At 40.1% G+C, this 25,686-nt stretch overlaps 1 protein-coding gene across 1 annotated transcript in view; it reads right to left on the bottom strand.

The window, feature by feature from the left end:
- The window catches only part of LRRC8C (leucine rich repeat containing 8 family member C), an 82,828-nt gene extending 57,163 nt beyond the window's left edge, over nt 1-25,665 (bottom strand). Inside the window, exon 1 of the mRNA XM_018045728.1 lies at nt 25,427-25,665. The gene's annotated coding sequence lies outside the window, so the exon portion shown is untranslated. The remainder of the gene's footprint in view (nt 1-25,426) is intronic.

Below are 25,686 nucleotides of genomic sequence, written 5' to 3'. Positions count from 1 at the left end.
CATTCCAGGCAAGAAGTTGCTTCTTAAACATGCCCAGGTGATGCCAACATGCAATTGAAGTTGAGATCTAGTTCCCTAGAAACATACTTCCTCATTTTGTGATAAAGAGTAAACCTATGAACCAGGCAAGGTCTTAAGGAAAAATGAGAGCTTCACCTTGGCCTACCGAAGCAGAATTTGCTTACTTTAAATGACTTCAGTGCTCTATGGACTCACATTTTCATTTCGTGTCTACAGTTAATAGGTACCTTACCTTTCCCTGGATTAGCACATCAGGACTGACAGGCTCCCCCAGGTGGCCCACCCTCCTGCAGAAAGAGCATGCTGCTAGGATAACATCAGATAGGATCGTGACCGTAACTGCAGTGTTCAATTCTGGAAGCATGTGGCTGCATGTTTTCATATGTAGGCCAAGATCAACTCTCTCCCCACCTGGTCTGTTCACTCCTTCACTCCCCTTGGTTATTTATATATGCATCTATTTTCCTCACCCACACTGTTAAGTTCTATAAAGGCAGATACTACCTTACTCATTTTGGCACTCCCAGCCTCTGACCTCGTCCTCTGAGCATAATGACAAGGAGCTCCACAGGCATGGTAATGATTTAACCCTCCAGAACATTTTCTAAATGAGGATGATGCTTTGACATTAGAACTGTAGTTCTGATAGGGTCCACTTTAATTTTATAGGTGTTTTACTTGAGAATAACAGTGAGTGTGAATCTTAACAGCCAAGATCCCTTTATAAATAAAAAAATTGCATCTCCATCACAGTATGAGCTAAAGTTTAGGCATGTACATGTATCATATCATTTAATCTCAAAACAACCTACGTTCTGGGTACTTTCACAGAAGAAATGGAGACTTTACTAGGTCAAATGTCCCCAGGGTTACACAGCAGTAAGTAGAGAAGCCTGAATACAACCCAGGTGATCAGTTTTTAGAGCCAATTATTCTAAGTAAGTCACTAAACCTAACATTTCATGGATAACAGAATTGAAAATTAAATTTCTTCTTGATTTAATTTAGGAATTAGCAGGCAAGGGTGTTTTCCCCTACTCTACAGAAGAGTTTCTGAAAAACTAGAAATGTGACTACTTAAAATGTCCTCTCAAAGCAATTTATAGATCCAATGCAATCCCTATCAAGCTACCAATAGCATATTTCAGAGAACTAGAACAAATAATTTCATAATTTGTATGGAAATACAAAAAACCTCGATTAGCCAAAGCAATCTTGAGAAAGAAGAATGGGACTGGAGGAATCAACCTTCCTGACTTCAGGCTCTACTACAAAGCTACAGTCATCAAGACAGTATGGTACTGGCACAAAGACAGAAATGTAGATCAATGGAACAAAATAGAAAGCCTAGAGATAAATCCACACACCTATGGACACCTTATCTTTGACAAAGGAGGCAAGAATATACAATGGAGAGAAGACAATCTCTTTAACAAGTGGTGCTGGGAAAACTGGTCAACCACTTGTGAAAGAATGAAACTAGAACACATTCTAACACCATACACAAAAATAAACTCAAATGGATTAATGATCTAAATGTAAGACAAATTATAAAACTCATAGAAGAAAAGACTCTCCGACATAAATCACAGCAGGATCCTCTATGACCCACCTTCCAGAGTAATGGAAATAAAAGCAAAAATAAACAAATGGGACCTAATTAATGTTTTGCACAACAAAGGAAACTATAAGCAAGGTGAAAAGACAGCCTTCAGGATGGGAGAGAATAATGGCAAATGAAGCAACTGACAAAGAATTAATCTCAAAAATAGACAAAACAGCTCATGCAGCTCAATGCCAGAAAAATAAACAACCGAAAAAGAAGGCAATGGCACCTCACTTTTGCCTGGAAAATCCCATGGATGGAGGAGCCTGGTAGGCTGCAGTCCATGGGGTCGCTAGAGTCGGACACGACTGAGCGACCTCACTTTCACTTTTCACTTTCATGCACTGGAGAAGGAAACGGCAACCCACTCCAGTGTTCTTGCCTGGAGAATCCCAGGGACGGGGGATCCTGGAGGGTTGCCATCTCTGGGGTCGCACAGAGTCGGACACGACTGAAGTGACTTAGCAGCAGCAGTAGCAATCAAAAAATGGACCAAAGAACTAAACCGATACTTCTCCAAAGGAGACATACAGATGGCTAACAAACACATGAAAAGATGCTCAACAGCACTCATTATCAGAGAAATGCCAATCAAAACCACAACGAGGTACCATCTCTCGCCAGTCAGAATGGCTGCTATCTAAAAGTCTATAAACAATAAATGCTGGAGAGGGTGTGAAGAAAAGGGAACCCTCTTACACTGCTTGTGGGAATGCAAACTAGTACAGCCACTATGGAGAACAGTGTGGAGATTCCTTAAAAAACTGGAAATAGAACTGCCATACGACCCAGCAATCCCACTTCTGGGCATACACACCGAGGAAACCAGAATTGAAAGAGACAGTGTACCCCAATGTTCATTGCAGCACTGTTTACAATATCTAGGACATGGAAGCAACCTAGATGTCTATCGGTAGATGAATGGATAAGAAAGCTGTGGTACATACACACAAGGGAATATTACTCAGCTACTCTTGCTCAGTCGTGTCCGACTCTTTGAGACCCCATGGACTGTAGCCTACCAGGCTCCTCTGTCCGTGGAACTTTCCAGGCAAGAATACTGGAGTGGGGTGCCATTTCCTTCTCCAGGGGATCTTCCCCTCCCAGGGATTGAAACCGGGTCTCTTGCATTATAGGCAGACGCTTTACTGTCTGAGCCACCAGGGAAGTCCAATGAAAAAGAATGCATTTGAATCAGTTCTAATGAGGTGGATGAAACTGGAGCCTATTATACAGAGTGAAGTAAGTCAGAAAGAAAAACACCACTACAGTATATTAACGCATATATATGGAATTTAGAAAGATGATAACGATGACCCTATATGTGAGACAGCAAGAGAGACACAGATGTAAGGAACAGACTTTTGGACTCTGTGGGAGAAGGCGAGGGTGGGATGATTTGAGAGAACAGCACTGAAACATGTGTATTACCATATGTGAAACAGATCGCCAGTCCAGGTTTGAAGGATGAGACAGGGCACTCAGAATCCGTACACTGGGATAACCCTGAGGGATGGGATGGGGAGGGAGGTGGGATGGGGGTTCAGGGTGGGGAACACATGTACATTCATGGCTGATTCATGTCAATGTATGGCAAAAACCACCTCAATATTGTAAAGTAATTAGCCTCCAATTAAAATAAATAATTTTTTAAAAGTCCTATTAACTTACATTATAAATCAGCAATGCTTTCTTTTAAATTCATATTATTCAGAATAACATATTAAGAGATGTTTTCTTTTAATTTTCTGTTTGCTTTTCCATTGGTGCTGGCTCCTAAGTTTTTGCCTTTTGGCTTTAAATCTCTTAGCTCTTCAGTCTCTTGGTCAAGCACTTAATAACTTTAAACTTTAAAGATTTTTAAGAGTAGAAATCTATCTCATCCTAAATGCATACAGCTATTCCATTTTCCTATTGTATTTCCATATTTTTAAATTTAAAAATTTATAGTTTATTACTTGATAATGAAAAATAATACATAGGTTCAATTTTTATATCAAATGCTGTGTGTTTTTTTAAAGATAATGAAGATTAGAATGGTGATTCTAATATAAAAATACTGATGATGCTTAGGTATAATTTTTTTTAAAAGAAGGATATAACTGTCTATTTTCAAGTACAGTATGTCTGTTACTTTCCATAATTTCACTAAATAAATGATTTAGTTGGTATATGAGACATTGAAAGATAGGGAATGACTCTTTAAAACGTCAGAAAGGTTTAACATTTTCTGACTCTTTCTCAGATTAGTCTAAATGACAGATACACTTTAAAACAGGCTTCCAGGTTCCCAAGCAAACACACCCAAATATATTAATTAACATATCGTAGCCTTAGACTGTTTTCAAATGCTATACTTACACTGCTTATGATGTCACACAGATAATTTTGATTCAGGTTGAATGTGTCAACAGGAAAACATACAAATTCTAAGCAAACTAATTTTGAGACTCAAGTGATTCCACTGCCAGAAATGCTAGTTAAACCAAACACTGGTGCAGCCAAAGAACATCAAGGAACACCACTGTTTTCAAGACTTGTGGTTTCCTCGTATAAGGGACCTATTCTGCTCAGGTTTGGATGCGGCACAAGGGGGCTTTTTAAAAGCAAGGTATATTTCAATTTAAAAAAAAATCTCAGTACAGCTGAGTGAATGTAAAAATGCTCTCAGATACTCACATTCTTCAGTCTCTACAAATATGTCTGCTTCTTGCCACCAACTTCCTTATTTTTGCATATCAAATACTCGAATGTGATATGGTCCCTTATGCATGGCTCCAGTTTGGGTCTAAAATTCTTTTCCCTTCTAGTGAAGAATGTTGTTGTTGTTTCAATTGCTAAGTCATGTCCTACTCTTTTGCGAGCACATGGATTGTGGCCCACCAGGCTCCTCTGCCCATGGGATTTCCCAGGTAAGAATAGTGGAGCAGGTTGCCATTTCCTCTTCCAGGGGATCTCCCAACCCAGGGGTCAGATGCGCATTTCCTGCACTGGCAGGCAGAGTCTCTACTGCTGAGTCACCAGGGAAGCCCCTAGTGAAGAAGAGGCCTCCTGCAAATTTTGCAGGAACACTGTCACCACACTAAGTATCTTTCCTCTAAACCACTCTGACCACTGCTGACCGAGCTTACCAGGCAGACCATTCATAAAGATGGGGTATGTTCCTTCTTGTGGCACTGACAAGTTGTCAATAGTATTTTAACACAAAACTTCAGGGCCATTTGTACAAATTCTCTTCTCTATGAAATGATTTCATTTTCACACATTAAGGCTGATTATAAAATCCTTAGTCCAAAGCAATACATGCCAACAGTAAAACTGATAAAAGTATTAATATTATTACTTTATGGGTATATACCACCTCACTGAACATCTGTATTCTGAGAACTCTACGTTTAGTCATAAGCAGCCACATTAAAAAGTAAAAATGGAAGTAAGTTATCTTCATTCACCATTTTCAAAATAATGCAATGGCTACAATGCAAATTTTCAAGCCAGAAAGACCTAGGCTTGAAATCTAACTCTGTGGCAGTCTGTTTAAAGCATGCACACTTGGAGAAGTTCTTGGCAGTAATATAACAGTTATCAACCTCATTATTTAATTAAAATATTAGTTAGGCTTCTCTCCTAGGAAGCTTCTGGATTCTAAAAATTCTATTTACTGTATGTTTTTCTATATCTACCATTCATGGAATATGCCTAAAAGTACTCCCAAATTGCGGTGTCCTCTTTGAAACATTTGAAATTCTTAGTAAAGTTGTTGTCAAGTTGGAGTTCAACATCCAACCAAACTAACTTCCAAATCTGAAAGTAGAATAAGTAATATATTTCAGATACTGAAAAGTTCAGAAAACTCAGCTTTATGCATTCTTTCTTTTAAAAGTACTGAGGGATATAAAGGCAATAAAGAGTTTCTCTCTTGAATTCTGGACATATATACAGCTGGTAACTTGACATTTACAATTGGATGTTGAATAGGCATTTAAAAATAAGTAAGTCCAAAACAGAATTCACTTCAACTCTAAATCTGCTGTCCCCACAATCTTCTACATTACGGTTCCCCTGGTTTAAAACCTTGAAGCTAATTTTGACTTCTTCATCTTGCACCCAGGTGTATTCTGTCAGCAAAGCCTAATGGTTCAACTTTTAAACTATATCCAGAATCTGACCATTTCTCATTAATTACCCTGCCAGTTATAGTCCCAACCACAGTATGTCTTATGTGGTTTTTTGCAGCAGTCTCCATGTTTCCATCCTTTTCTCCTACTGTCTAGTCTGTACCATTTTATTTTTCCTCAACATGTACCTTTTTAGAAAGTCAGTGAGGTCAAAACTATTCCTGTACGAATACTACACGTGATTTGCCTTTTTAACTCACACTCTCTGGTGAGTGTATAGAGTTTTCTTGAGGCTATATTATGCCAGTGAATATACTGAATGCCAGGCGTTAAAGACACGTGTAACAATATAAGACAATGACATTGTCTTTCTTTGGGGGAAAATGCAGTTATTTTCATAAAAATACATTATGTGTTTAACATGTTTTCTTGTTATTTTAAAATGTTAATAAATACTTCACAGTTTTAAATTTCTCTTTGTCATCCCATGGACTGTAGCCTGCCAGGCTTCTCTATCCATGGACTTTTCCAGGCAAGAATACTTGAATGGGTAGCCATTCACTTCTCCAGGGGATCCTCCCAACCCAGGGATCAAACTTGGGTCTCCTGCATTGCAGGCAGATTCTTTACAGATAGTTCAGCAGTCTGAACTACCAGGGGAGCCCAATATAGTAAATATTTTGAGGTATCACCAATGTAAAGCTCTTTGGGAGTCTTCAACAATACTTTCAGATTACAAAAGCACTGAAGCCACTGGCTAATGGCTTCTCTATACTGCAACCAGAGTGATCCTTCTAAAACTCAAGTCATACGGGACTACCCTGTGGTCCAATGGTTAAGAATCCTCTTCCAATGCAGGGTATGTGGGTTTGATCTCTGGTCAGGGAACTAAGATCCCATGTGCCACAGAACAACAAAGTCTGTGTGCCTCAACTACTGAGCACTTGCACTCTAGAACCTGCACACCACAACCAGAGAGAAGCCCACGAATTCTGACAAAGATCCCACAAGCTGCAAGGAAGACGTGATACAGTCAAATAAATAAATACATATAATAAATAAGTGAAATAAAACTCAAGTCATAGTTTGACCCTCAGTTGCTCAGAACCCTCTAATGGCCCCTCACTGCACTCACAGGAGAGGAGGACACACACTCCATGAGCCTACAGTCTCCTCTCCTAATAGCTACTACTTTCCCCAGTGCCTTCCATCCACACTGGCTTCCTTGCTGTTGGCCCATAAGGCCAAGGATATGCTTTTGTGGTTGCTGTTCCGTTTCCTGGCTCGCTCTCTCCTCAGATATGGATGGCTCCCTCCCTTCCTCCAGGTCTCTGCCTTATGAGCCATCGTTTTATTGTTTCTCTTTCCAGATATTTAAATAATTGTGAATATCTCCCTGTTCTTCTATGGCAGTACTACCCCTTATCTTTGCCACACAGATATTTGTTTACCCTACCACATCTGTTACAGAGTATGTTATGAAAGATAGTGGCTGGTCTTTAATTTCCTCAATGGAGAGCAGATTAGCTGGTGGTTTGCACCCAGTATGGTCTTCAAAACACATGGCTGATCTCAAGGGATTATCTGTCTATACCTTCAGGCAAGAACATACTCAACGCAGGACAGAGAGCCCCAACTCTGTTCAGTTTTTAAACAAAGACACAGCCTCTATGAAAATTTGTGGCAAGTCTGATGACTTGGTGTCAGCAAATTCTTTTTAAATTCTTATGCTGAAAGTTAAGCTTCTATCTCTTTTCAAAAGAGATATACAATCACTCTTTAGGTTCAACGGAAGATCCCTTTATACCACTGGAAGTAATTATTCAATTTCTCCTTGTATTCCTCATTTTGGCTGAAATATCCCGGGTCCTTTCATTTTTTCCACATAGATTTCGCTTTTCCAATCTTCTAATCCTCTTTGTGATGGTCTTTTGACTCTTTTCCAAGTTTTTCATCTTCCTATTTGTGTAGTCCTAAATTGTAATATTAATAATGTGGTATCAAAAGAATCCTAGAGTCTAGTTTTATTGTAACCCATTGTATGTTTTTAATATATACTAATACATTGCCTTATAAATGAAAAAGTGTGTCAAATCTGTTTGTGTAATATAACTTCCAACCTCCTCCCAAAAAGAAATTAATATTCCTGATACAATGCTTAATTAAATTATTCTAATAAACTTTAATGACATTAAGATATTCTGGGGGATTAGTTACCAACCCAAGCAGTTGATAAATTGTCAACCACGAGTTTAGCAGCCTTTAACCAAATATTATTTTTTTTTCTGATGTTGAATCTAACACTTTTCTAAGCATTCTCTTTTCCTATAAAATATCCCTACGAAGAGCAAATCTTTGAATCAGCCTACTAGAGAGTGTTTTTAAAAAAACACCAGTGATAAGTCATCAACCAAGAGTTTAGTAGCCTTTAACCAAATACTACTTTCTTTTGATGTTGAATCTAACACTTTTCTAACCATTCTCTTTTCCTATGAAATGTCCCTAGGAAGAGCAAAGCTTTGAATTAGCCTACTAGAGAGCTTTAAAAAAACAAAACAAAACACCAGGGAATCTACTGTAATTCTTCGATACATGCTAACAATAAAATTATCTTTTTTTTTTTTTTTAATGCAGGCATCAGTAAACTTACTCTACAGAGGGAAAGTGAAAGTGAAAGTCCCGTTGCTCAGCCCTGTCTGACTCTTTGCCACCCCCATGGACTGTAGCCTACCAGGCTCCTCTGTTCACTGAATTCTCCAGGTCAGAATACTGGAGTGGGTAGCCGTTCCCTTCTCCAGGAGATCTTCCTAACCCAGGGATTGAACCCAGGTCTCCCACATTGCAGGTAGATTCTTTACCATCTGAGCCACCAGGGAAGCTTTACAGATAGAGAGGTAGTAAATATTTAGGCCTTATATATCACATCTGGTCTATGTTATATATTCATTAAAATTTCTTTAAACAACCCTCCAAAAATGTAAAAACCAATCTCAGCAAGCAGGCCATACAAAAACAGGTTGCAGACTCAAGCTACATGGCCCATAGTTTGCTGATTTTTGTTGTCACGGTTCTTGGAGGTCCCATGGAGATGTACTCATCACAAAACAGCAGCTACTACTGGATCAAGGAACTTCATGGCATGTACACTACTGAGATCCCTTGCTTCTCTTCCTGAGCCTGGAGTATTCTTTTGCTGATCTACAGCAATTTTATCTCTTGAATGTCAAAGTCTGGTGGCTACCTGAAAGGACTCTTGTTCCACTGGGTTTACAATGATTTACTATCTGAATTGAGAGCTTGGAGAGCAGTCTGGACCATAAGAATTGGTTAAACTTGGGGCTGGAGTTAAAGAACTCCTCCCCAAGATGAGATCAGAGAGGTATTTTGATATTTGAGTGATGTAAAGGACTCCCAAGAGATGGAGTCAAATGTAGAATCCAAAGTTTCCATGCCATATTTTAAATTTGAGAATTTCAATGACCAGTGTTTTGAATTTGACACATTCCACAGCCAAATCTCTGTTATAATACTAAGAAAAACAAAAGCCCTTCAAAAGGAAGCTTAGGATGAACAAGTATGCATTTTTAGGGGGGAAAAAAGTATCTAAAACTTGGAAGTGAGGAAAAAAGAGGGCAGATATCCTTTTATTATTATACTGCAGAACTGTTTAACTGGCCTACCCATGAATAATTTAGGGAAATATATTTTATTTGACTTGCTAATTACTACTAATTACATCCCAGACTTGTAGATTTTTGTTCGATAGAAAAGAAAACCCAAAACATATGTTTTTTTACTGCCCTGAAGGACATTACCTAGTTTTGTATCTAACCTAGTAATGTTATTATAACATTCCTTTTTCAAACAGTTCCTGGAATGCTCTTTAAACTAAATGCTTTGCCATCTTATCAGCTCCCTCAATAAGGAGTTGAAAATCTTTGACAGGTTCATTCTATATTCATCGAGTCACGTTTAACTTTTTAAAAATTATCCCTTGACAACATTCACAGAAGTCTTATCTTGTGTTTTCTTACAGTGGGTTTGTTTGTGTATGTTTGCACTTGTATTCACATTCATCTAACAGTTAAAACACTGTATGTGGGAATTGGTTCAGAGGTTGTTTTGTATATTTGCCTGTTCCTATAGTTATTTACAGTGATCTGTTTTTTTTGTTTGTTTGTTTATTTTGTGGTCAGTGAATTCTTTGGCCACTTACTACAACTATACATTTTCCCTTGTTTTGAATATCTCTAAGAATGAAGGTTAAGTGGTCAGAGTTTGTCCTTTTTTGCCCCTAGAAAAACACCTCCTTAAATAGATTCATGTTGAAATAAAGGGAGAAGGGGAAATCTGCTTGGGTGATTTCATAAGGCTGTGTAGTAAAGAGTAAAGGGAGATTTCTGTCAGGAATTGGTCTGACAGTGGATTAAAAGAATAGTTCAAATAGATAAAAAAAGATAGAATCTACAATTTAAAAAGACAGCCCCTCTCTCACTCTCCTGGGCAAAAAGAGTAGTGCCTGAAAGAATGTTAGCCAAGGAAAGGTGTTTTACTTTTAAAAGTGCCTTTCCCTCTTTCCAGAGGGAAATTAACAAGACTGTAAAGACTAAAATGAATTCACATATCCCAAGCAGGAGGTAATAAACATAAATACCTAGAATAAGGAAACACAAAAAATATTCACCACTATCTTACAACAAAAAGAAGAAAAATGCACAAAAAGGAAGTTTGGAGGTAATGGGTGGAATTGTCAGTAAGGATGAGGAACTAAAACCTATGCATTTAGCTTTCTGGTCACCCTTCAACAGCTCTTTCTATATTTCTCAATCAGAATGTTTAATTCAAAGAGATTTAGCAAAGCTTTATAGTACTCTGCACCGAATTACATAAAATTCAAAGTTCAATTGATATTCCTGATAATGAGTACTCAGGACAAATTTAACTATTTTCTTAAATTTCACTAAAAGACAGTTAAAAGTCTTAGCCCCAATTTTATTCTAGATTGGCAGATCATGAAAAAATTATACCTCAGTTATACCATAGTGTTAAACACAGAGACACCAGATAACCCAGCAATTCCACCTCTACACAGATCTACCTAACAGAAATCAAAACATGTATCCACACAAAAACTTGTATGAGTGTTCATAGGAGCCTTACTCCTCACAGCCTCAAAGTGGAAGCAACATGAATGAATGCCCATTAATTGAAGAATGGAAAAAGAAAATATGGTATACCCCTATAATGGAATATTATTTAGTAATTAAAAGGAATGTTGTACTGATACAGGCTACAACTCAGGTGAGTCTTAAATATATGCTAAGTGAAAGAAGCCAGTCACAAAAGATTACATATAACATGATATCATTTACTGAAATTTCTATAAGCAAATCTATAGAGACTGAGGATAGACAGCTGCCTAGAGCTTGGGAGAAGAAATGGAGATATGTTGGGGAGTGATAGTTTATGGGTACAGACTCTTTTGGGGAGGTGATGAAAATGTTCTAAGACAGACTATGGTAATGGTTGTACAATTCTGTAATTATTCTAAAAACCACTGAATTATATACTTAAAAATAATAAGTGTTATAGAAGGTGGGTTATATCTCAATAAAGCTGTTAAAATGTATTTTAGTTCCTGCATGACTGACCTGTTCTCTGATAGGATGCTTGTTTAACTGGAAGTTACTAACTTCTTTGTATTTGTCTCATGAAAGTGAAACTGAAATTGTTAGTCACTCAGTCATGTCCAACTCTTTGCGACCCCATGGACTGTAGTCCGCAAAACTCCTCTGCCCCTGGAATTCTCTAGGCAAGAATACTGGAGTAGATTGCCATTCCTTTCTCCAGGAGATCTATCTTCCCAACCTAGGGCTTGAACCTGGGTTTCTCACATTGCTGGCAGATTCTTTACCGTCTGAGCCACCAGGGAAGCCATGGTCAGATCATTTTTTGTTGTTGTTGCTGAGAATTATGTTTTATTTGGCATATAAAACTGAGAACACAGCATCTCAGACAGTTCTGAGAGACAGCTCCCCAGATCATTATTTACACTAAAAATTTATGTCTTTGTACATATGTTCAGCAACATTGAATTATAATTAGTGCCAGTTTATTTAATGGTTGTTGTTTGTACTCCTACAGCAATGTGAAACCATGAAATGTCATATTTCTCTGATACATTCTAATATGAACTGTGATTATGTCATTTTTAAATGGCAGTATAAACTAATTAAAGACAATTAATATGAAGACTTAGGACTAATAATTAATTAATGAACAACCTTTGGCAAATGATATATGATAGTTTTAACCTATGTATAATATCTATACATAAATATAATTTGTTCTTTATAACATTTAAATAATAATAGTATGATTATAACATGTTTTGTAAAGTTTATTTTATCTTAAGAACTGAAGTATAACACTTTAAATACTGTCATCCACCATTGTTTAGCTTATGTGATTTACATGATAAATAATACACTGAAATAAAATTAACTGTTTTTAATTAGCTTAATAGAATAGGTAACTGGTAACTCAGAAAAAACTTTTCCCAATATGAAGATGTAAAATTATTTATTTACCATATATTCTACCTAATTGACAAAAGATATTTTTTCCTCACTCAAACCAAATGTGTTCTTTCAGAAGGGGCAATTAGCTTTCCTGCTTTGGGGCTGCTTTTTGAAATTTCAAAATCATAAATAACTAAAAGCAAACAAGCAGAACAATAAGAGATTCCTGGACTCTTAAGAAATTAAAATTCTGAGATTTCTTAAACACTTTCTTAATTGTAGTTAATAAGCCAGTGACCCATATGGCCTTCTCTTATTACTGGGCATCTGTATTCTTACCTGACAACATTTTAAAATGTTGGTTTAACATTGTTTCTAATTTGGAGCAATAAAAAAGGAGTAATTTTTTTGGTAATATTCAAAACACGCTTGAGACACATTAGATAGCCTCTGTTGCTGCTGCTACTAAGTTGCTTCAGTCGTGTCTGACTCTGTGCGACCCCAGAGACGGCAGCCCACCAGGCTCCCCCATCCCTGGGATTCTCCAGGCAGGAACAGTGAAGTGGGTTGCCATTTCCTTCTCCAATGCATGAAAGTGAAAAGTGAAAGTGAAGTCGCTCAGTCGTGTCCGACTCTTCGCAACCCCATGGACTGCAGCCTACCAGGCTCCTCGGTCCATGGGATTTTTCAGGCAAGGGTTCTGGAGTGGGGTGCCATTGCCTTCTCCTAGATAGCCTCTAGATAACATCAAAGGTGTGCTCCCTCTTCTATAATCCAGGATGCGGTACTCAAAAGTAAAAGAGATGCTGGAAATAATTAGTTTTAATTGATTTGCTCCTTAAATTCCTTAATTAGGGCAACAGTAGGCTGTTCTGTTTATTGCAGTCACATTATGGGGAGAGCTGTTAAGTAAAAAAGTTAAATAAAATGTTATTAATGTGGTTATGTTATTAGATACCCTTTCAGGGTAAGTAAAATCATCTTCAAGTTCAGGTACAAGGGCTGATTGGAAGTTACTGACAACAGATTTATTTCAAAGATTTTGTCTCTAAATTTTAAATACCCACATCTTAATTAAAGATGACTGTGGCATTTATCTTTAGCTGTTGTTTGTAGATTCCTTGGGATATGGAATCCTAATTTCAAACACAAAGTCTGTAAGTAGACATACTTTTATTTCGTCCTTTCCAATCTTTATGTCCTCAATTTTTTTTATCCTTATTGTACTGGCTAGTCTCCTACAAAATACGGTATAATGCTAAAAGGGGAGAAGACTTGTCTCTGGAAACCAGCTAAAGAGCTAATCAGTTAACTGTCAACTGGTAGGCAAAAATCCAATGACCTTGAACCCACATTTTTTATCTAGCCTAACAATAATATCTAACCATCCACTATGCTTATAAAATGTCCCTAGTCAGAATGAATTTTTAAACTACTTCTGACCTACCCGAAGTCTTTTACATGGAAGACTAAAATAAAACTGTAACACAGACTCAAAAATGATTTGTCCAAAAAGTGTTTTCTAACAGTTTCTTCAGTCTACTAGTTATCCATCACCATCTCCATAGGATTAACTTTACTTTTGCCCTAATGGCATGCAGTTAGTCTTTGTCCATCTTGCAGTTGATTCATTTATTCATTCAACAAATATTTAGTGATCCTTTGTGAACGTATTAGTTACTATTCTAAATATTGGTAATATAGAAATGAACACAACAAAACAAATAGAAGTCTAGTATATTTTATGTTTGGTTTATTTTTTTTTTTTCAAGGTACAGTCCTATACTTTCCTTAAGTGAATTTCAGTGCTCAGTTTTGACTATTTCCTTCATTTTTATTTTATTTTGCCAAGCTCATTTCCAACTCTTGCTTCAACACTACCTTATGCACCATGGGGCCACATACAGAAATATAAGATACACGTTATACCACCAGCTCCTTAGATAAAACGCTTAAACACTCAACAAAGATCCAAACCCCAGATACACCCCTAGCGCTAGCTCCTCAACTTTCACCATTTTCTGGTTACAGGGATCTGCATAGCTGTGCATTAACTAGAAAGGTATTTTTGTGTGCCATATATAGTATTTCCTAACTTTGCTGATGTGAGATTATCCTGGACCTTGCTAATTTCAGGGCGCATAATATAAATTAGCTTGAAGGTGTTTTCCTAATGAAGCTATTCTCATAGTTATTTTTAAAAATCAAGGTGTTATTAGCTAAATGACCCCCAAAGTATTTTTCCAGAAGCTGGATTTATAGGTTATACCATTCCTATTTAAAAAAAGATATTTGAATCTGTTTCTAATTTTAATACATTCCTAAGGTATTCGAGAAAGAGTAGTTAGTAATTTGTATTGATTACTGGACCCATGAGTTTTCATCTATTTAGCTTATGTAGTGCCTTTTATTTAGGATTTGTTTGGATGTTCTGGCTTCATGTTTTATATAACACTCCAAATTTCCAATGACATATATAAATATTTCTGTGTACATATGTCACGACCCTATTAAGAAGAATAACTTATAATTTCACTCTTAAATTTCATTTCTAGAATTTAAAATAACAGAAAGGGATATACTGTAAGATGGCAGGTTAGAAACTTTAGTGCAAAATGTATCATTAAGTGTTTATTCCACAACTGTTTCTTGAGCAGCTCTGTTCCAGTCACTGTGCAGGTGCTGTGGATACAGAAATGAACAAGACCAATATGGCCAAATGGCCTCTGCCCTCATGGGACTTTCAGTGCAGCTCTAAAAGTCAAACAAAGAGAAAAGATGTGGAAAACAAAGATATTCCTGAAGCCTTGATGGGAAAGGAGAGGGGGAAAGAATAATACAGTTAAAATAAAAGCTGAAAGAAGAAGATGAGTTGTGGTGGAGGAAGGAGCATGCAAAGGCTGTGTATGTATGTGCTAAGTGGTGTCCAACTCTTTGCAACCCCATGGACTACAGCCCACCAGCATCCTCTGTCCACGGAATTCTCCAGGCAAGAACACTGGAGTGGGTCGCTATTCCTTCTCCAGGGGATCTTCTTGACCCAGGGATCAAACCCTCAGCTCTTGTGTCTCCTGCACTGGCAGGTGGATTCTTTACCACTAGAGCAACCTGGGAAGCCCACAGCCTCCAAATGCCAAAAGAAGCCAATATATCAAGAAGCCAAGCTCCTCTAACCCCAAAAGCTCTGAGATTCCATGTCAGAAGCCCAGGCGTATGCTCCCTATGGAACCAGAGCATGGAAACAAACACGAAAAAGCTAAGAGTGACTTCAGAAGTCCCACCCCCACTACCAAATATCTACCTGTTGTGAGTTAAGATTTCTTTGATAGGGAATACAGTCTTTCATAATAATAAACAACTGCCATGAAATGCAAATGCTCTAATAAAGACAAACTAATTTATACTCATTAAAACTGAACAATCACAAGAATGAATGGTTAGTATCAGAGCCTTCCCAGCATAACAGAAGTCAGTAAATAAAAGATGTTGCACATTTAAAGTTTGGGGAGGGTTGCCCATCCCTGAAACAAAAGAATGCAGGTAGAAGCAGGTCTGGAAGATAACTTAATGAATGTAATAATGCTGCCAAGATGAAACTGGTACAAGTGGAAGATATATTTTTACAAATACATTTCAGCTTAAGAGCCAATGAAATATGATTTCTTATAAAGGAAAAATGTGTATGTATACACTGTTCTTCATGTCTTTTAGCTCTACATGGCTCGTTTGTGATTTTCACACGTAATCTAGAATCATGTCCCTCCATTTGCTCTCAATAGGGGGGCAATCTTGTCCCTGTCAAACACTTGGTCTGCTATGTGCTATGCTTAGTTGCTCAGTTGCGTACAACTCTTTGTGACCCCATGGAGCGTAGCCCACTAGGCTCCTGTGTCTGTGGGGATTCTCCAGGCAAGAATACTGGAGTGGGTTACTGGGTCTGCAGGGCAGAGTAAAAGAACCTTCAGGTTGTAGCCTGCCAACAGGCCACAGTACCTAAGTGGGTAGACAGGGTATCTGTGGCATTACAATGTATCTAAAAATATGTATCTCTGGAAGGAGGGTAGGCATGAACTAAAGTGTGAGAAATGCTTCCCTAAGAGCTTCATTACTCTCTCTTGCGCTTCTAGCCTTTGGGCAGTGTTTGAGTTCAGCCAAAATAACTTTCCTCCTTGCTCTTCCTTCCCACCCATTTCCAGTAAGGACAGAGCTTTCATTCTTCTGAGTTCTTTAAAGAATCTATAGTTCTCCTGGATGCCTTTGACCTCAAATACCCAGTCATCTGGAACACTTTCAGTTGTTTCCCTAAGCTTTATAACAGTTTTCTTAAAACTGGTTCTTGAATTTTGCCTTTTTCTCTTTTCTTAACTGTATTCGTTTTCTGAATATTACCATGTCTCTACTGACTTTCATTCACAGACTATAGAATCATATTCTAAAAGGACAATCGATCTAACACCAGAAAAGGATTTTAAATTCACTCCCTAAACTTGTAACAGTGCGTTACACTTTTAAGTAGGTAGCCCAGGCTATTTTTTTGTTTCATGCCTGATATTGGAAAAGAGTTCAGGTATTCTCTACCTTTTAATATGTTTAGGAGTTTTTCACTATATATGCCAAACTATCTACTTTACATAAAGCTCTGAGATTACCCTCTTGCTCTTCTGTGACTGTGCTGAGAGCGAATGGGAGTACGTTATTATTCTAGGCATTCGAGGCCACACTAGTTTCCTCTCTTGCCCATCTTGACTCCACAGTCTCTTTCCTATTTCTATAAGCCAGGAATGACCCATATCTAGCAGACTTATTATTAATAATAAATAATGGTATTTGTTATTGTCTTAGGGTGCTATAGTGTGATATATATATATATATGTACACATACACACAGACATATATAGAGAGAGAATATAGCATAGTATAGTGATATTATAGTGTTTCACTTCTTTCCCTGTTCCTTTAAAATTTTTCCACCTCTGATATTTGTGGTGAGACTATCTGGGTCTTTTCCCCATGCTAATTCTCTCATTATTCTCTCATAATTCTAACAGAAGCAGAAGATATTAAGAGGTGGCAAGAATACACAGAAGAACTGTACAAAAAAGATCTTCATGACTCAGATAATCATGATTGTGTGATCACTCACCTAGAGTCAGACATCCTGGAATGTGAAGTCAAGCGGGCCTTAGGAAGCATCACTGTGAACAAAGCTAGTGGAGGTGATGGAATTCCAGTTGAGTTATTTCAAATCCTGAAAGATGATGCTGTGAAAGTGCTGCACTCAATATGCCAGCACATTTGGAAAACTCAGCAGTGGCCACAGGCCTGGAAAAGGTCAGTTTTCATTCCAATCCCAAAGAAATGCAGTGCCAAAGAATGCTCAAACTACTGCACAACTGCACTCATCTCACACGCTAGTAAAGTAATGCTCAAAATTCTCCAAGCCAGGCTTCAGCAATATGTGAACCGTGAACTTCCAGATGTTCAAGCTGGATTTAGAAAAGGCAGAGGAACCAGAGATCAAATTGCCAACATCAGCTGGATCATCAAAAAAGCAAGAGAGTTCCAGAAAAACATCTATTTCTGCTTTATTGACTATGCCAAAGCCTTTGACTGTGTGGATCACAATAAACTGTGGAAAATTCTGAAAGAGGTGGGAATACTAGACCATCTGACCTGCCTGTTGAGAATCCTGTATGCAGGTCAGGAAGCAACATTTAGAACTGGACAAGGAACAACAGACTGGTTCCAAATAGGAAAAGGAGTGTGTCAAGGCTGTATATTGTCACTCTGCTTATTTAACTTCTACGTAGAGTACATCATGAGAAACGCTGGGCTGGAAGAAGCACAAGCTGGAATCAAGATTGCCGGGAGAAATATCAATAACCTCAGATATGCAGATGACACCACCCTTATGGCAGAAAGTGAAGAAGAACTAAAGAGCCTCTTGATGAAAGTGAAAGAGGAGAGTGAAAAAGTTGGCTTAAAGCTCAACATTCAGAAAACTAAGATCATGGCATCTGGTCCCATTACTTCATGGCAAATAGAAGGGGAAATAGTGGAAAGGGTGGCTGACTTTATTTTTCTGGGCTCCAAAATCACTGCAGATGGTGACTGCAGCCATGAAATTAAAGACGTTTACTTCTTGGAAGAAAAGTTATGACCAACCTAGATAGCATATTCAAAAGCAGAGACATTACTTTGCTGACTAAGGTCCGTCTAGTCAAGGCTATGGTTTTTCCAATAGTCATGTATGGATGTGAGAGCTGGACTGTGAAGAAGGCTGAGCGCCGAAGAATTGATGCTTTTGAACTGTGGTGTTGGAGAAGACTCCTGAGAGTCCCTTGGACTGCAAGGAGATCCAACCAGTCCATTCTGAAGGAGATCAATCCTCGGATTTCTTTGGAAGGAATGATGCTAAACCTGAAACTCCAGTACTTTGGCCACCTTATGTGAAGAGTTGACTCATTGGAGAAGACTTTGATGCTGGGAGGGATTGGGGGCAGGAGGAGAAGGGGATGACAGAGGATGAGATGGCTGGATGGCATCACTGACTCGACGGATGTGAATCTGTGTGAACTCTGGGAGTTGGTGATGGGCAGGGAGGCCTGGCGTGCTGCAATTCATGGGGTCGCAAAAAGTCGGACATGACTGAGCGACTGAACTGAACTGAACTGGTGGTTTTTACAGTAGTCATGTATGGATATGAGAGCTGACCTATAAAGAAAGCTGATTGCCAAAGAATTGATGCTTTTGAACTGTGGTGTTGGAGAAGATTCTTGAGAGTCCCTTGGACTGCAAGGAGATTCACCAGTCCATGCTAAAGTAGATTAGTCCTAGGTGTTCATTGGAAGGACTGATGTTGAAGATGAAACTCCAATACTTTGGCCACCTGATGACTCTTTTGCAAAGACCCTGATGCTGGGAAAGACTGAGGGCAGGAGGAGAAGGGGACGACAGAGGATGAGATAGTTGGATGGCATCACCAACTCAATGGACATGAGTTTGGGTAAACTCCGGAAGTAGGTAATGGACAGGGAGGCCTGGTGTGCTGTGGTTCATGGGGTCGCAAAGAGTTGGACACGACTGAGTGACTGGTTTGTTCTCTCATGAAAGTAAATTTGATTGTATCCTCCATACTGTGCCATGATTTGATTTTCAACCAAAAGGTTTGAAATCCTCCTTGCTTATTATCTCAACATTCTCTCTAAGGCAGGTACAGGTATACCTGTTTTTTGAAAGTTTCCTTAACATCACTTCACTTTTATGAAAGACCTATAGTGGTGCCTGTTTTGACTAACTGAAAGAAATCCAAAAAGGATTTTTGCGCTTATGGAAAAGAGAGGCAAAAAGCAAAGCTAGTGTTCAGCATTGGTTTTGCCTCAAGCAGAAATACAGAGGCAGGGAACACCCAGGGCAGCAGGGACAGTGGTGCCACCAAGCTCCTTCCCAGGAACTAGACTCAGCATCTCCACATCAAGCCCCATAACTTGGAACAGTATCTGTGAGCATCTGCACTTTATCTCCATGTATTCTGTGCATCGGTTAGTAAGATGTGTCCTAAGATAACTGTTCCTTCCCTCTATGCTATTTCAGCTTACATAAATTTTCAGAGGAACTCTGCTTGCAGATCATGGGGGAAACCTGCATTTCTTTCCCATAGGTAAATTATAATCCTAATTAAAGAAATCTATCGGGGTCATTACCCCATCTAAAATGCCAAACTACTCAAATACTGTTGTATACTCAATACATTTACAACCTAATGAGGTTACTATACCACCACAGCAGCAATTGATCAATGAAACATAGATATCTTACCTGGTACCTAATGGCCAAGGCTTTGAAGAACTGTGACCTTCCAGTAAATGTAATGCCAGTTAAAGGAGTGAAGAAGGCTGGGATGAACAAGTCTCAGAATAAAGAGGAGGGTACCACTACTCATGTAACAGAGACAAATAACTTGGGTGTGTTTCCTAATTATTCTGAGGATCTCTCTCTGAATATCTGACTCATCTTTCATGCAGGGAATTGAAATTATGAGCACCGAAGAATTGATGCTTTTGGACTGTGGTGTTGGAGAAAACTCTTGAGAGTCCCTTGAACTGCAAGGAGATCCAACTAGTCTATCCTAAAGGAGATCAGTCCTGGGTGTTCTTTGGAAGGACTGATGCTGAAGCTGAAACTCCAATACTTTGGCAACCTCACATGAAGAGTTGGCTCATTGGAAAAGACCCTGATGCTGGGAGGGATTGGGGGCAGGAGGAGAAGGGGACGACAGAAGATGAGATGGCTGGATGGCATCACTGACTTGATGGACATGAGTTTAGGTGGACTCCGGGAGTTGGTGATGGGCAGGGAGGCCTGGTGTGCTGTGATTCATGGGGTCGCAAAGAGTTAGACACAACTGAGCGACTGAACTGAACTGATGTTTTATTTGAAGCAAAGCATATAAAGAAATAGAAAAACGTCCTTGTCTTCAAAGAGTTTACAGTTTTATAGGTTATTACCTAGACAAATAACCTTAAAAAATATAAAAATCATTAGGGGGGATATGTTATCTGAATTATAAGTAAACTGACAAATGATTAAAAATGGAAGGTCTATGGCTCACCTAGGAGGTATCATTTAGGTTGGGCCTGGTGGCTCAGAGGGTAAAGTGTCTGTCTACAATGCGGGAGACCTGGGTTCAATCCCTGGGTCGGGAAGATCCCCTGGAGAAGGAAATGGCAACCCACTCCAGTACCCTTGCCTGGAAAATCCCATGGATGGAGAAGCCTGATATGCTCCAGTCCATGGGGTTGCAAAGAGTCGGACATGACTGAGCGACTTCACTTTCACTTTTCACTTGAAGTAGATGGAGAACATCAGCTGGTAGAGACTCGGTGAAGGGTGAGGTATGTGGTGGGGAGATACTAGGATTGCCATGGTGCTCTGAGTGATAAGCAAGGCTGAGATATCAGCCTCTGAGATATCATCAGATATCATCAGCCTCTGAGACATCATCAGCCTCTGAGATATCCAGAGGCAGAAAACAGGATAGTGCATTTGCCAAGATATACAAATACCATCCCATTGAAAGATGGCTATTAATATTCTAAAAAATGTGCAGAGTAGGGCAAAGGAAAAACTACATAAGGTGAGTAAATGTTTATAAGTCAAGACTACAAAAACAAGGATGTGATTCAAAAGTTAAAGATGCTAAAAAGCAGGTAAGGCCTTTATATAAAAGAGTGAATCAATGACAGTGCTGACTAAATGCTATATGCATGTAAAATATACAAATGTAAAATTAAGCAGAAATTTCCATCAGTGGTAGAATACAGTAATTCTTACCATTTATTAAGCACCTACTAGGTGACAGGACCACATTTTGTCCCACTGTGCTAAGTCACTTCAGTCGTGTCTGACTCTGTGATCCTATGGACTGTAGCCCACCAAACTCTTCTGTCCATGGGATTCTCCAGGCAAGAATACAAGACTGGGTGGCCATTCCCTCCTCCAGGGGATCTTCCTGACCCAGGGATCAAACTCACTTCTCTTACGTCTCCTGCCTTGGCAGGCAGATACTTTACCACTGGTGCCATCTGGGAAGTCTTTTGTCCCATCACTTCATGGCAAATAGAAGGGGAAAAAGTAGAGGCAATGACAGATTTTATTTTCTTGGGCTCCAAAATTACTGTGAATGGTGACTGCAGCCATGAAATTAAAGGATGCTTGCTCCTTGGAAGGAAAGCTATGACAAATGTAGACAGTGTATTAACAAGTTAAGACATCACTTTGCCAATAAAGGTCCATATACTCAAAGCTATGGTTTTTCCATTAGTAATGTATGGATGTGAGAGTTAAACCATAAAGAAGGCTGAGCGTCAAAGAATTGATTCTTTCAAACTATGGTGCTGGAGAAGACTCTTGAGTCTCCTGGACAGCAAAGAGATCAAACCAGTCAATTCTAAAGGAAATCAACCCCGAATACTCATTGGAAAGACTGATGCTTAAGCTGAAGATCCAATACTTCAGCCACCTGATGCAAAGAGCTGACTCACTGGAAAAGATCCTGATGTTGGGAAAGACTGAGGGCAGGAGAAGGGGGTGGCAGAGGATGAGATGGTTGGATGGCATTACTGACTCAATGGACATGAGTTTCCGCAAACTCCAGGAGATAGTGAAGGACAGGGAAGCCTGGTGTGCTGCGTCCATGGGATGGCAAAGAGTCGGACACGACTTAGTGACTGAACACACAACACACAGGTGTCAGGAGCTGTCCTTTGTAAGCACTGTTACATTGAATGCACACATGATCCAGCTAGGTAGGCTTTACTTATAAGAAAGCTGTGGCTCAGAGAAGCTCAATAATGTGAATTAGTTGGCACTTGTTCTATGCAGTAGAGCCAGAATCTGTACCAGCTTTTCCTATCTTGAGGCCATGCCCTTTACCCCATACCAGTCTACAATGATTCATATTTTAAGAGACATTAAGTGAATTAACGATACCTGCATCAGGATACATGTCACCTCCTTGGTTACAATATGCTTTCATGAGTATTCTGGGCCTGGAGACATAGCCAGCACTCCAGGGATTGAGTATAAAGTATCTGGGAGTGTGTTGTAGCTCATGAGGGCATCATTATCATGTGAATGAAGATGGCTGATGAGCCAGAGTGAAATGTTCATTAGGTTAAGCTCTAAATCAGTCATTTAATAGACAGCAGTGGCAAGAAGAGGGGTTTGGGAAACAGATGGCCCTGATTCCAAATGTGAATTCTGCTACATACCAGAAAACCCTGAACAGGTGACCTGACTTCCTTAATCCCCCATTTCTTCATACGGTCCTTATGGTAAGTTAACAATAAATGTATTTAGGAGAAAAAAAAAAAAGAGAGAGAGAGAGAGAGGCAGCTTTGAATAACAAAAAAGTAAATCATTAAGACTAGAGGATTTGGATATATGTATTTGTGTAACAGATTCACTTTGCTGTATACCTGAAACTAAAACAACACTGTAAATCAATTATACCCCAATATAAATTTTTAAAAAAAGAAAAGACAACTAGAGGCTTGGCTTCATTCAGGCATTAACTCAGCTGTAGGGTCTTGGATAAGTCACACACTCTGAGCCTCTCTCTTCTGTGATGTGTGAATGGCCATCTGCCTTAAGGGTTTGTTGTCAGATTTTGAGATCATGCATGTCAGGTATCTAGTGCAGCCTGTATTACAGTAATGCTCCATACTAGATTATTAACACCACACTTGGCAAAATAAGTGTGTATTTCCACTCTATTATTTCTTTTTCAAACTTGGGTTTTACTATGAAGTTATGGGTGACTACAACTTAAGTACAGACTATTAAGAGTCATTAACAAATTGGTAAAAATTAGATACTTTTTACACTTTTCAAAACACATTTCCTGAAGTGTCTAGTCCATCTGAGAAATAAGAGATTAGTACTGTTAACAAAGGCTTTGATCATTTTATTACTAAGAAAGTTGTTAAACATGCTTGCTATCTCTGATACTGCTGGTGGGTGAGTGGGCCTTATCTGTGGTCAAATCTGTTATGCGAACCATGAAAAGCATCCATCCTTGCAAAGCTGCTCTCCACCTCTCCCTCAAAAGCAAACAAACAGTCTGACCTAAAGAGAGTATTTGATCACTCCAAAGTAAAGCCAGTCTGGGTTAGGTCCATGGTCTTCCCTATCTAAGCAAGTCACAAGAAGGCAAATATCACAGATTGGAGCTGTAGACACTTAATCTGTTACCCATGTCCACAGGTTTATGAATCTGAGCAAATTTTGTAAAGTATGGCTTACCTTTGAGGTTTACGCAAATCATTTAAAAATAGAATGTAAAGAAAAATAAAAGCTATAAAGCTGATGCCTGAGGTGATGGTACCCTACTGTGCCAAGAGCGTTAAGACCAGTTGCCTACATCTCTCATCTGGACGGCATTTTAATAACTTGTCCATGAAGAAGCCTCCAGTATGCCTTAGGAAACCACTATATATCTGTCCGGAAATGTGACCGTTGGTTAAGGCTACATTTTTTACACGATTGAGAGCTTGTAAGAAATGTGTGACTAAAATAAGCCTTGCCATTTCCTTTACCTGTTCCTCCCCCATAAGTCTGCATGAAATAGTCATTCAAATCTCCCTCTGCCCATCGCTGCTGGCACTCACACGGTTTGATGGGGGCTTATTTTTTACTTTAAGATGGATAGGGACTTGAAAGTGTTTCCTCACCGGTTTGCTGCGAGTTTAAAATGCTTAAAAAGAATTCGAAAGTGAAGTTTGGCCTTAACCCTTTGAAATATCTGTCCTGGGACGTGGGCTAGGTGTCCGTGGCACGCAAAGCAAGGTAGAGAGCAAGGTTTTGAAGGGACTAGAATCCGATGTATACCGCGGGTGGGGGAGGGAAGAACTGGCAGAGGGAGAGAAGAAAGGAATTAGCTTCTACAGAGCACATCCTAAGGTTGCTGAGTTGCTAACTCCATCCCTAGCCGTGTCGTCGCTGAGAACCAGCTGGAAAGGGAAAGACCAGCGAGCCTGGGTTTGTGTCGAGAGCAGCGGTCTTGGTCTCAATCGTCGGCCTAGACACCTGGTTTCTGGGGCCCGCGAGATCCGGCGAAACCCTCTCTCCCCTCGGGTCCTGCTGGGGAGCAGGCATCGCGCTCTCGTTCCCTTCGGAGACCTAATTCCTCTCTCTCCCCAAAGTGCTAACTTCAGGGGCTCGGGGGTGGTAAGGGAAGGGCAGACCAGTAGGTAAAGACCCTGAGGTCTAAGGGAGGTTTAAGGTTGAAAAGAACGACGACCTCCCCCTGCGTGGCCCCGTTTTCTCCCGGTCCCCCAGCCCCATCCCCCCAAGTCCGCAGAACCTGCCGCGCTGCGCTTGGCGCCAGGCTGGGGTCTCTCCCCCGACGCTGGGCTGCCGCGGAATGGGTGGGGTAAGGATTGGCGGGTCCCCGAGCTCCGGCAGCGGATGGCTCCAGGGACCACACGCCGGGCAGGAGCCCACAGTCCGCCCGCCCGAGAGCCGGGGGAAGGCAGGGACGCGAACGAGGCGGGGCGAGTCGTGGCTCCAGCACACCTAGAGGACCGAGCCGGCGGTCCTCGGCGGGCCGTCCCTCTCCATCGCATCCCATCCCATCCCTCGGCGGTCCCCGCCCTTACCTCTGGGCGCGAGGGTGCCGGCGGCGAACGGTGCTGGGGAGCGGCGAGCCGTCTCCCGCCTGGGCTCAGCGGCGGCCAGCGGCAGCGGGGTCGCCCGCCGGGCGGCTGCTCATGGCTCGTCGCGCCCCGAAGCACTGCGGCCGCGGCCACGGCGGCGCCTTCCTCCTAGTCCTCTTCGCGGGCTCCGAGCCGGGACGCAGCTAACGCCCCAGCCCCGCAGCCCTCCTCCCCTCCGCCTCCCCGGCCGCGGACGGAGCCGC

Source organism: Capra hircus, chromosome 3 (genome assembly GCF_001704415.2).
Source record: "Capra hircus breed San Clemente chromosome 3, ASM170441v1, whole genome shotgun sequence".
NCBI classification, from domain to species: domain Eukaryota; kingdom Metazoa; phylum Chordata; class Mammalia; order Artiodactyla; family Bovidae; genus Capra; species Capra hircus.
Note: the sequence above shows the minus strand (reverse complement) of the source record. Positions and strands in the feature narration are given on the sequence as shown.